Source organism: Belonocnema kinseyi, chromosome 7 (assembly GCF_010883055.1).
Source record: "Belonocnema kinseyi isolate 2016_QV_RU_SX_M_011 chromosome 7, B_treatae_v1, whole genome shotgun sequence".
In the NCBI taxonomy this organism is placed as follows: Eukaryota; Metazoa; Arthropoda; class Insecta; order Hymenoptera; family Cynipidae; genus Belonocnema; species Belonocnema kinseyi.
Window position 1 is genome coordinate 93,380,006 of NC_046663.1, and position 10,642 is coordinate 93,390,647.

Genomic DNA, 10,642 nt, shown 5'->3' on the forward strand with positions numbered 1-10,642 from the left:
GTTCTAGTTTTGTGATTCATGTAGTGGAAAACCTCCAGAACAGTATCCAAAACATCGATTTTTTGAAAAAAAAATCAATTTATCACGTTTATTGTCCACTTATGCCGACTAGGAGTTGTTTTTTGAAAAAAATGACTTAAAATTCGTGATCAGCGACCTCAAAAAACCCCAGTAAAGTATTTGCAATGTTTATAAATCGGTTTAAAATCGTAAAACTTGATTTTAATGTAATTTTAATCAAATTTGAAGCAAATTTTCACTTTTCGCGATTTTCTGCCTTTTCATCGCCGTATGGTGGGTTGAAATTTTTGTAAAAAAAATCAAAACATGGTTTTCGATGTATCTTTTCCCGTAGAATTCGATTCTGAAGTCAAAAAAATAAAATTTTTCTTTATTTTTTTCATTTAAAAAAACCATGAAAAAACCGTAAAAAATGAGGTTTTTCGAGCAAAACCCCATAAAAAAGTAGCTGGACCCTACTTTTTTATTGCAAATTCGGATTCAGTGTCGAAAAATACATAAGAATATATAGGTCTGGTCAATTGCACAGACACTTTTGTTTTTTTTGTGGGCCTGTGTAATTAATCATTTACTAAGTATAAAAGAAAAACAATCCCCTCCACAAAAATATAATTATTAAGAGGAATGCAAAGTGATACATATCAGCGCTGATAGGGCAGGGTGCAGATGTATTATGTGCGCACTACACAGCCCTGAACTGAGGAACCAGAAGCTGCGTGCTACTGTGCTTCAAAGCCCGCCCGCTTCTTTGAATGTACCGCTACACTTCAATGAAACAAGTATCCTCACTTTGTCATTATTAATCGAACGTTCTTATATAGTGTTAATTCTTATCCTTTTGCAAACATTAACAGCTTTGGCTCGTTGCGGTAGGTGCAATAGTATTGAAGATAATTTTTTTTCTTGGAAACTACTTTATAGCCACGCTTATGAAAATATTTAATTTTTGAAAAAGATAGAAGTTGACCTATGTTCTCGACGTGCATTATTTCGGTGCTTTTCGGCAAATAAATGATGACAGCTCCTCACCACATTTTTACACAATAACCATTAAGCATGCAATCGACGAAAAAATAAAGACAGAATGGCATAGAATATACAGTTTTTTTGTACCATTTTTTTTTCTCTGAGATATTCACGCCCAAACTGAACGGACTACATGAAAAATTAGATAGTAGTGTTAGTAGCCAGAACTAGCTGGCGCGAGTTCTATTCCCATAGCAGAAAGCGAGGCAGGATGTTTTTTTGAGAAAGCTTTTATTCTATTCCTTAATGTACTAACCCATAAATACCTCACAGTTTGTGATAAACTGTATGGTACAGTCACTAATGACCCTGACAGTTGGTGTGGCCATAAGCATTCAATAATTGAAAAAATTTGGGCAATATTCAATCGCTTAAAATGAATGGCAGCTCAGGAAGCTGAGATAATTATATATTGATCCTTGCCAACTGCAGCTGTATAAAGTTGCAATACAATAAATTAGAAACGAAGCGTCATCAATCACAAATGATTTCGAACCAATATTTAATACAGCACGGTCTCGTAAAGCTACTGCTGCTGCGCCTAAGGTTATCGATTTTAGTCACAGTTCAAGCAATCCTATTATACTCGCAGCCCATGTTAACTAACTTTACATCTGCTTGGTATATCAAATATGGATGCATTCCATCACAAAGTTTGGAACCGCTAATTTGTCGGTTATAATCAGTGATTGCTATTTCACATCAAACTTCCTGTTTTGCCTAACGAATGCAAATTCCCAATAGGCGCAATTTCCGATTTAATTGGATCTTGGATTTGATGCACGAGCTCTTTTGCAAAAAAAACTTTCGAAACTAACTCACAATGAACACATAATAAGTTCCTATGAGTTCAAGTAGACATAATTTTAACTTGGTTAAGATATATTTTAAAAGAGAAAGATCAAAGAAGTCAGGAAAAATATTTAACAATTGGTTCCGGGTAAAAATATTTTCTCCTGACTTTGTCTTGGGTAAAGACTAATCCAAGACAATTTCCGGTTATTCTGTATGTCTAGCTCGTGAGATGGAACCAGACTCTTGTTGATGTCTTTAGACGAATAATTTCGAGGATAAAAATGTATGTTTTAAGACAAGATTATTTGATTTTAAAAGAATCTGAGAGATTTCAAACTCGAAAATAAGCCAAAGGGCACCGAGAGTCATCACTGATATGCTTCAAATTTTACGGAATGTTTTTATTATTCATTTTCATGGTATTTATTTTGTATAAATTTGTAACTTTCTTTGTCTGGTATAATTATGTTTTTTGTATAGAGAGTCTAAAAATGTTGTCCAGTATTTCCGATTTCCACCAGTTTATTAGATATTTGTAGAAAATGACAGTTTTCATATTTTTATAGAAAATTTCGTTTGCTAACAGTTTTTGAGATCAACATATTCCGAGTTTTCAATTTAAAAATCAGTCATTACAAAATTAGAAATTTAATCGGTTGTAAAATTGTAATCCTTAGCAGAAGTCAACTGTTTGTTCCACCGATCTGGAACTGGTAGGTACGGCCAGTCGTAATGAAACCAAGCCATAAACAATCCTGCTGTATCTCGAAACAAGTCTACCTGTTCTTGTCTTGGCGCAGATGCACAAGAGAATTCTGTATATCTTTATATATAGCTGATGAGACGGAACCAAATACCATATTCTTGAAGACTCGCTTGAAGACATATTGAAGACTCTCAAGAGAAAATCAACATTAAGTAAAATAAAATATTTTTGCTTGGGTTGGAACACAAAAATCAAGCTCAGACATGATAGGCCCAAAATGCTCTTAAAACAGGGAAAATAGGGTGATTTTTACGAAAATAAGGTAATCATAGGGTGTACAATTTTTTGTAATCAAATTAATGTGGGTACCACATTCTTACGATTCCAAGCTACATGTAAGAAATGTAAAAAAGAATAAAAATTCAACCAAAGTGTTGTATTTTTAAGCAAAAAAATGAATTCTCTACAAAACTGTTAAATTTAAAAATAAATAGTACAGTTTCCTACCCAACTGTTGAAGTTTCAAGCCAAAAAGATGAGTTTCCAACCAAACAACTGCATTTTTAATTCACAAATATGAATCATGAACAAAAAAGTTATTTTTCTCTAAATAATCAAAGAATCAAACAAAAAAGATTACATTTCAACCAAACACTTGAGTTTTCAACCAAAAGGATGAAATTTCTAATGAAAGAAATGAATTTTCAACAAAATAGTTTAGTTTTAAAACAAAACAGTGATATTAATTTAATTGATTTTAAACCTGAGAAGATTAATGTTCAACAAAAAGTTAAATTTCAACGAAATAGTTTAATTTTTTACCAGAAGCATTATTTTTCAACCAAACAGTTCCATTACAATAAAATAGTTGAAGTTTGTAGCAAAGAAGAGTTGAATTTATGACCAAGAAATATTTTTTAGTAAGAAAGAATAAAAATTCAATCAAAGTGTTGGATTTTCAAGCGAAAAAGATCAATTCTCTACAAAAGAGTTGAATTTTCAACGAAATAGTTAAATTTTCTACCATACTATTGAAGTTTCGAGTCAAAAAGACGAATTTTCTACAAAAAATCTGAATTTTTAACCCGAAAATATGACATATCAACAAAAAAGTTAATTTGCAACAAAATAATTGACCTCTCAACCATAAAAGATGAAATTTCTACCGAGAAGATTCATTTTCAACAAAAACAGTCAATTTCCATCTAAGGAATTTAATTTTTTACAAAAAGTTGAGATTAAAAAAAAAACAGATGAAATTTTTACCAATTCAGATAAATTAAAAAAAATTGTTTTTTCACCAAATATTTTAACTTTCAACGAAATAGTTGAATTTCTAATAAGAGTTAAATTTTAAAACAAAATGTAGAACCAAAATGTAGAACCAAATGTAGAAACATTTAATGGAATTACGCATAAATACATTAAAAATCAAGCCTTCTTAATTGAAAAATTTGTTCTGTTGTTCTTTTTTTATCAGTATTTCTTCTTATTCATATTTGGTGAAAATTATACTTTGGAAAAGTTGAAATTTTCATTTGAGGGTTTTCCACGAGCATTCGCATGGTAGATTACATAGTATGAACGTATTTGAAAGTTCTCTTTATAAATACGGTATATTATAAATATACCACTCTTCTGTGAATCTGAATACGCGCAACTCCTTTTTGTATTGAGTTCATTGAACACAATCCAAAGGGGAGTTTGCATTCCACGTGGGTTGATTTTAAACTTCGTATAAATAAAATTTACCTCTGGTTAAAAAAAGAAATTTGCCGCTGAGTTCCCTTAACCGCATTTTTTTTATAAAAAAAGGGAAGGCAGCTAATATTAAAACCTAATCATGCAATCGAACTATTATTTGATTAAAAAACTATGAAGGTAACATTTTAATTTTTTTTAGCCACAACTTTTCCTGCCTCTTTTCAATCCGGATTAATTTACGAATTTCTAGTCAGAAAAAAAGCGATTATAGGGATTTTATTTGGTACGCCAAGTAAAAAAAGTGGAAGACAAAAGAAGTTAACTCTATTAAAGTGCTTCTATAGGCCTACGAAAAAACTTTTTGCAGACTGATGTTCACTTTCGAGATATTTTTTATCATGTAATAAATAGAGACCACATTTATCTCATTAAGGGGAGAAATTTGGACCTTTAACTGTGAAACTGGATATGTTTTTCTAAAAAATATTTAATCAAACTTGAAGCTTGTAGAGATTAGAGTACTTGATAAGTTGTTGGTGATCAGATAAGAATGCTCAACAAGTTTTTAAAATTCCTTTTTCTTCAGGCATTGTATTGCACACTCTCAAGAGCGTTTTATTAACACACCCGGAACCCCTTTATATTGTTTCTTAAGAATCCTTCATACAAAATTTATTCGAACAATTCACCCTTTCTCCAATGTACTTTAAACTGATCAATATAGCACACTTTTCATGCTACTATAATGCAAAAACCTGTATTCACTGGGAAAAATGGATTATACCCAGTAATTAAAAATATGTCACCAGTATAATCTTTGACTATTAACTATGGGACAGGGATCCAGATTATACGAACTGAAATATACAGCTATTAAGAATAGATAATACGGGATAAAATCTTGGATTATAAATTGAAACAGAAGTTTTTAAAATTTTCAATCTAAACATATTAGAGCCTAAAATCCAAGATATTAGAATATATAGTACAAGATATTAAGGTCTATATTCCAGATCCTAAAATCTAATATCCAGGATATTACAAACTTTGATCTAAGTTATAAAATCTACCAATCCTAAATATTAAATTTCTAACAGTGCAAAAAATCTAAAAACCTTATTATAGTGTTATTAAAACATCTAATATCAAACATATAAATTTGATAAGAATGTTTTAATATTCTGCAGATGCATTTGGGACATTGAACGTTTATAAAACAACAAAAGGTCTAGCATTCGTTGTCCTTAAATCATTCTATCGATATCTTTTGATTGTTATGCCCACTATTTCGATTCAATTATTAAAATGGCCGAAAAATTAACACTGAATTTATTATAAAATTTTAAAATCTATATTTATTTACAATGCCGCAATACAGTTTGTATATATATATATATATATATATATATAACAAATACTTAAATTTACGTAGTTAACAGTTTGCATTATTTATTGAAAACAATACACAAAATGTGTGACATACACAACTTGGGGAGCAACGTCAAGAACGCAGAGATGCATAGACATAATGGACAAGCAGCATGTTTCATAATCTCTTGGATGTTACAAACTAATATCTGAAGATTATAAACATCCAGCATTTGAAGAAGCATTTGAAGGGGTATTATCCTCATCTTATAATATCCACTTCGTATAATCCATTTTTCTTATTGTTCAAAAGTATTTTTGAAGTGAAACGAACAAGTTGGTTGTTTTAGAAACTATCACCACATTTAAAAATTTAATTCATATTTATTAATATACGTATTTTCAGAAAAATATATTGCTTACTTTATCATGTCAATTTATAAATATTGATCATAATAAACAAAATAAGACACCAAAGAATGAGAATAAAGCTACGTTCATGTTATAGTGTCATGCTTAAAGTATTTACATTTTCAGAAAAAAATCTGATATCAAGTACAAAAAATAAGCTGCGATAAAAATAACTGCGCTATTTTACTGTGAAATTCATGAGAATTATATTTAATATACCGTGTAAATTATTTGAAATTTCATTACGATTTATATTTAAAGTATATTAGTTTCAAAAACATTCTTAACAGTTTTACATAGATTTATATACTGTGAATGCAAATTAAGTAATTATCAAGTTCCGCGGATAGATCGTCGCCAATTTGAACGAAAAGCTATCAAAAATTCTTATCTGGATTTACCAATTACAATGAAACAATAAGTTTAAGCGTGATTTTATGTTAATGCCTTAGAAGCTCGGTCTCTATATTTTTCCACATTCTTGTACAAACATTTTAAAATTAAGACTCAAAACATCCACCAGTGTAACTTTAATGATAATGAATTTTTTTTTCTTAAAAGAGCTTAGTTCGAGATTTTGAGCGCACTTACGGCGCACGACTGATGACTCTCGCAACTCTCGCAATCCGCGCTCGGTCTTTGCATTTCTTCCGCATTCGTGCACAAAACTTTTAAAATCAAAGGTCAACGGATCGACAACTGTAACTTTGCGATTGTGAACTCTCTTTTGTTGAAGCTCTTTCGGCTTTAAGGAACATATTCTCATCACGTATCTCGTGCTTCGTACTCGATTCTGTCCAAAATGACAACTTTTCTACATTATACACAACACTTTTATATCAAATATAATACACTTTTTGTGTAAATCTGCTTGGGATTGCTTATTCAGACATTGCAAAATAAAGCATAAATTGTATTTATCATGATTATTTTAATATTTGTTTCGTGTTTTGCTTTAAATTGTATTCTAAGCTGCGCTGAAACATGTATCATTTCAATCAATTTATATCATTACAATTCATAATATGCATAAAAATTGAATCATACTAATTCTTCTTCACTTGTTTTTATAATTTTGTTTAAATTTGTTTTTTACGAATAAAGAAAAACTAGTGTGCATCTGCATATGGTCTAATACAGGAACCTATATAGGTTCATATATAGGATCCTTTGTCCTCTTTCGTCTTTTCTATCCTTTTTCCAAAAATTTCATTTTTTTATTTTTAATCTTATTTGTTACGATTGAAAGAATATGTACTCGTCCTATCGAAAAATGATTAATAATAAATTTATAGATCTTTTTAGGCGAACAACTTTTGTTTGTTAATTTTAGTCCGTACTTATGTCGTTGTTTCAAAAAAATGTGATATTTTAATTTTGAATGTTATTTTTTACGAATAAAGCAAAAACTACGTGTCATATCAAAAATTATAGCTCTTTTTTGGATAAACAAGTTTTGTCTCATTTTTTTCGTAGCTTGTGTCATTAGTCCAACATTTTATTTTTTTTATTTTAAATGTTGTTTTTTACGACTAAAAACAAAAACTACGCGAACTATCAAAAAGTTATTTATTACAAATTTATAGGTCTTCCCAGGGCGCGCAATTTTAGCTTATTCATTTTTTTCGTATCTCGCATAGTTTGACCTAAAAATGGAATTTTTCAATTTTTCATTATTTTTGGTACGAACAAATTTGGATTTTTCAACTTTTCGACCAAATTAAAAAATTATTACGATAATAAACTCAGTGGGTCTCAAAAAGTGGAGATTTCATGAAAACCGACAAAGTGAAATTTTACATAAAACCAATACCTTCTCATTAGGATGAGAATGTATAAATAAGTAAACAAAAATATTTTTATTTAAATTTTACCTATTTTTAAAAAAAGGTTCGATACAAAATGTTTTCTTTGAGTATAAAATAATTGACAATCATAAGAAAAAAGTATTCTGTGATGAAAGTTACGTACAATAGCTTTCAGATTTAAAATGACTAAGGCTATTTTGATGTGTATTTTAAGAACTGTCGATATCTTAAATAGTTTTTATTTTTAATTTCACGTACTTAAGGGTGTTGGTTCAATCCGACTTTGAATTTTTTTATAGGTGAGGCACTGATTCCATATATTTTTTTTTCGAAGGATTTGCGAATGAAAGAAAGAAAATTTGTCGAATATCCGGGGTTTTGCGAGATCCTCGGATCAATAAAATATTGAAAAATCGAACCTTTTATGGAGGAGATCATTATTTTCATGATAAATATGAATTTTGCGAATGATAGAAATCAGTGGGTAGCAGACGGCAGCAGTTGAACTGTTAGAACCGTTTGCTAATTTATTTTTTTACTCTCAATTCTGACATAATAGAAGAATTCTAGAGACCAAACGATCTTCCAAAGGGCCAGGTCTTGATGATGGTGTCCCGAAATTTTGCGAAATACGTGGCGAAATGGAGCAAAAAGCAGAGAGAACTGACATTCCCTGTCTGTGCTTTTGTAACTGTATTTGTAATGAACCACCAGGCCAGCTGTATCTTTGCTGTTACCTTCACTCTACACGCCCTGGTACCGCCGACGTATTTCGCAAAATTTAGGGTCACCATTATCAAGACGTGGCCCTTTGAAAATCTGGTATATCTCGAGAATTCTTCTATTGGGTCACAATTGTGAGTAAAAAAATAAATTAGCAAACGATTCTAACAGTTCAAATGTTGCCGTCTGCTACCCGCTGATGTTTATCAAATTAATTAAATTTTAACGAAATTTATTAAAGCGATTTATTAAATTTTTTAATTTATCAACTTAGTAAATTAATGATATAATAAACAAAAAGACAAAAAACATGAAATCCCACAAAAAACATCTGCAATGCAAAAAATATACCAAGTACAACTATAGGCATTACTGACATTAAAGTTGGCCAAGCAATTTCGAAAAAAATATTCTAAATAACATATATTAAGAAATTTTTTTTATTAAGTACCCGTATAGAAACTTTCTAACTAATTTTTTAAACGCTATTTTAGACATAAAACTTGGCGAAATTTAACGTATAAACAAACTGATTTTAAAAATTTTCTTGGTATAGGAGATTGACGGTATAACATGGTCCCAACAAGTTTTAGAATATCTGACATTATTTTTTCAAATATCTTTTTAAAATTTTATAGGATACTTTAGAATAAAAGTTTTTTCATATATTTTGTAAAAAATATTTTCTCCATAGTACTTGGCAACTATGATTTTAAAATTTCATATAGTTGTGCTTGGAAATTTTTGCATTGCAAATGTTTTTGGTGAGATTAGATATTACTTTCTATAGAGAATCTAAAATATTCCGTCTGATTTTCCAGTTCAGTTGCCATACTAGAGGAACAAATATCCGATATTTGGTCGGTAAACCTTACATTTGAAAAGTTTACAACCATCAAAAAGTTTTTTGGCTGCTTTCCCAGACACACTTTCAGGTCCATGAGAGATAAAACTTTTTCAAGTGGATTTTTGCGTAGTTTGTGTTTCCATGAGGCGTCGGGCCATACGATAGAGAATTTTGTCTAGCTGAAAGAGCCCAAATAGTCCTGCAACTTTCACAATTTCCATGCAGGGGTCATTATGTATTGCTTTTAGAAAGAAGCTTTAAAAGGTTGCTGGTTTCTGAACATTACTTTCTCTTCCTTCTCCCGGCGTACGTGTACGTTATGCAGTATATGTACTATATGCATATAAAAGAATTTTATTGTTTAGAGCTCTCCTTCGTACGTGTAGAACGTGCTCTGTTTACTTTGAAACCACAGCACGCAACCTGCATTATATTATACATATATATGTGTATAGTGCGTACTGCCGTGCAAGTATAATTTGCTGTAACTTGGAATGTTAGAGGATTCATAATACATGAGTTAGTTAAATTAGTTAAATTAAACGGCTCACGAAAGGATGCATAGACATGAACATTTCACACCTATTCTGATGGGAATTATCGTGCCATTATGGAGATCAAAAGGCAGGAATTATGTTCATTTCATGTAATTATTTTTCCAGGGTCTTTGACTTTTTTCAGTACTTCGGAGGCTAAACCTATACACCAAGGGTATGGTAAACCGGAGCAGCATCCTCTGTTTAACATTCATTTTTCTGCATCAAGTTAATAAAACGTGGAATTGATGTGCTTTTTCATTCCGTGTTTTACATTATTTTATATCACATTCCCATATGCATTAATTATTTGAATAAAACAATAATTTCATAATCTAATTATTTCCAATTTACTGCATTTGGATGACGCTACCCCGCAGAATTAATATCGCTGCCATATGTAGTAATAAAGAACAATTAAAAAATGAAAACTAGTGCTAGCTGAGATAAAAACTCTCATTCATTGACATTTTGTCAGGTGCGGGCCTTGTTTGGTGTATTTTTATCGTGATTTTTTTTGTTACCATCCAATCATTTGTCAAATAGTTTGATGATCAAGGCTGCCCCGATCATGAAGCATCAACTATTTTCTAAATTCAATATACAGTCTGTCAAGTTAAAGCGTGGGTGGCTTTACTCGCAGTCGGTAAGGTGTATCGACATGATTTTGGTGTCAAAATATTAAGAAGAGCTCCCT